General features: G+C 41.6%; 1 protein-coding gene and 1 pseudogene across 10 annotated transcripts in view; both read left to right on the top strand.

The window, feature by feature from the left end:
• CNOT4 (CCR4-NOT transcription complex subunit 4) overlaps positions 1-3,292 on the top strand; it is a 162,312-nt gene that overhangs the window by 63,685 nt on the left and 95,335 nt on the right. The gene's annotated exons all lie outside the window — the stretch shown is intronic.
• On the top strand, positions 732-1,475 carry LOC102754213 (annotated as a pseudogene).

Raw genomic sequence — 3,292 nt, 5'->3', positions numbered from 1 at the left:
TCACATCATGAAGTCTATAGTTACTTAAGAATATTTCTCCTGTAAAAGAGCTTTAAAGAAAATAAATGCAATACTTCTGTCATACTTAATAATAATTCTTCAATATCATCTAAAATCCAGTCCATGTGAAAACCCGAGTTATCATAAAAAATGCTGTTTTATTATTTTACTCTCATTAAGAGTTACTGCTTTTTTAGGAGCACAATTGTAGGTTGACAGTAATTTTCTCTCAGTATCTTGAATATATGTCATTCCCTTGTGGCTTCAGTTGTTGCCATTAAGAAGTCCACTGTAATTCTAATAATTATAATTCCATTGCGTGAAGGGTCCTTTTCATTATATCTGATTTTAAGATTCTTTAGTGTTTTGCACTTTTACTCTCTTGTGTCTGGTAGGTTTGTTGATCTTGGGTATGTGTGCTTTCTGGGTCTGGGGGTTATTTGTAACCATTCTGGGAAATTTGCAGCTATTATCTCTTTCTATTAAGACTTTGAAAAAAGTAAGAAGTATATATTCAGAAAAAATATAAAACATGTACAGTTTTATTATGAAGCAAACATCTTTGTAACCACCCTCCAGGTTAAAAATAGAACATTTCACTGCACATGGGAATCCCCTCTGAGTGTTTGTGGGGAGAGAGCATGGATCCCAACCTCACCTTTGTCAAGAGGGTGGGGGGAGGGGTCTCTTTATGGAGGCTCTCTGTGGAGGCCCAGGCCCCTCTGGCTCCCATGAGCAGCTGCCAGGCATGGTACAACCTGCATCTCTGTCTGGCCCACCACCCGCCTCTGGTCTGTGCCACTCTGATCCTCCTGCTTCTTGGCCTTTCTGGCCTGGTCTTTGAGGCTTCCTTCTCACTCACAGGACTGACTTTCAAAGCTGTGACATCTCTCAGGACTGGGTCTCCGTCTTGAGATCTTTTGGGCAGCTGACTGTGTGCCTGTGACTAGGACAGTCACAAGGAAGTGGTGTGGGTCTCATATTGTTAGCTTGCTGACCACCTTGAACTTCGGAGATGGTCCAGACAGGAATAAGACCCAGACATTCCAAGCCTAGGTCCTGGGGAGTCAGATGGAATTGAAAGGATCTTCTGCAGGAGAGCTGGTCCTCATTACAGGAAGGATGACCACAGAAAGGACCCTAGGAATCTGCCTGTATTTTAGTGCTGCTCCAGGACTCCTGCCCTCCAGCCAGCCACCCATATCCTGCTTGGAGGAGGGAGCAGGAAATACCACCCTAAGCCCTAGGACAGCTGAGGATTGTGTCAGGATCTGGAGCCAAAAAGGCTTTGGGCTCACCAAACTGCTCACCTTGGAGGAGCTGGCTCTGTGTAGTCTAGGCTACTGGTTTGAGCCTTCTCCCTCCTCCTCTTCTATCGCCTTCTCTGCTTTTTTACTGCTGTGTGCTTCCACCCATGCCAGGATTCCTACTGGTTTAGAACCGGGCCTAAGAGTACTGGCTATGGCCTGCCCTAGCTCCTGTCGTGTTCTGACTGCTGCAGCCACTTGCTTGAGACAGAAAATGAGGCACCTCTATGCCAGGCTAAGATGCTATGACTTGACACTGTAGGCCATGGGGGCCACTAGTGCTGAGTGGAAGAGTGGAGAAGAGAGACCAGTTCTTTCTTAGATATGAGCAGACTGGGAAAGGAATACTTTCTGGCCCCAGGCAGATCCTGGGATCCTGAAGCCATCTCAATTGGGATGAGTGCCTGTACCTATCTCTAGTTGTCGCTTCCTCTGCTCTTTCCTCAATTTCTACAGTCATTCTAGAGCTTCCCCCAAGGGCTCTCTTCACCTGCCCTATTATTTTAATTTCATTTTTTCTCCAGGTATGAATCAACTTCTCAAGCCTTGGATCTGAGTTGGATGAGATGTTATAGAATGTGGGGGAAAATAAGAGGATTTTTTTTTTTTTTTTTTTGCCCAATGTTGCCCAGTGTGTGTATTGGGAATTGGACTGAGGTGGGAATTTTAGAGTAGACTGGTTCTGGAGGTTTGGGGGACTTTTCCTTGTTGTCATAGGGCATAGGTTACTGCAGCTATTCCCACGGTTGGACCTTGGCTTTGGAAAACAGCTGGTTTTGATCCCAGCTCTGCCACCTTCATATTACGTATGAAGCTAGTTGAGAGAGTGAGGTGGGTTTGGTGATGGCAGTGCTTTGAAAAAAAATTTAAAAAGGAAAAAATGTAGAACATATCAGGTACCTCAGAATACCCCTTTACCACCAATGCACTTTTGGTCCATAACCCTCTCCCTTTCACCATAAGGCATTCACTGTTCTGATATTTGTCATTTTCCCTGCATCCCTAAAATATAGCTTTCTTTTATCTGTTAAAATTTATATGACCACATTATATTCTTCTTCTTGCTTTCTTTAACATTATGTTTGTGAGATTCATGTATTTTGTGTAGCTATAGTTGTTAATTTTTATACAGACATTATTTCTTTAAATATTTTTCTTTTAGTATTCCCATTATGTGTATGTTGATGTATTTAATGGTGTTTTACATTTCTGAAGCTTTGTTCATTTTTCTTTATTCTTTTTTCCTGTTTTTGGACTGTATAATCTATATTAATCTGCCACCATCTATTTCACTAGTTCATTCTTTTGCCAGTTAAAACACACTGTTGAGCCTCTCTAGTGACTTTATTTCAGTTATTATACTTCCCAACTCCACAATTTCCATTTGTTTCTTTATTTAAAAAATATCTTTTTATTGAAATTCTCTATTTGATGTGACATTTTTATTGTACATTTCTTTACTACTTTAATCATGGTTTCTTTTAGGTCTTTGAACATACTTAAAATGGTTCCTTTGAAGTCTTTGTGTGTTAAACCCAACATATGGTGTCTCTCACAGGCAGTTTCTATTGCCTGTTTTCTTCCTGGTGTACATGGGTTATACTGTCCTGTTTTTTTTTGCATGGCTTGCAATTTCTGGTTGAAAACTGGACATTTTATTTTATGTAGCAACTGTGGGTACTGGTCTCCCATCCCTCCCAGGGCTTGTTACTGTCATTTGCTTATTTGTTTAGTGACTGCTTAGATTAATTAAGTGACATATATTCCCCCTTTGCAGTGTTAAGCATCTGGTATTGATCCTGGAGGGTGCAGACTTGGATATACCCACATGCACCTTAGGATGACAGTGTTTTTGGCAGGGTTCTCTTCCACTTACACTGTCTCTTTCCTTGACCACACCCAGATGTTAATTGCCAGCTAACTGCTTCCTTGGTTTCAACTATGCCCTAGGACAGTGATGGCGAACCTATTAGACACATGTGTCA

This window comes from Myotis davidii, unplaced genomic scaffold, assembly GCF_000327345.1.
Source record: "Myotis davidii unplaced genomic scaffold, ASM32734v1 scaffold214, whole genome shotgun sequence".
NCBI lineage: Eukaryota > Metazoa > Chordata > Mammalia > Chiroptera > Vespertilionidae > Myotis > Myotis davidii.
This window is presented reverse-complemented; position numbering and strand designations above follow the sequence as displayed.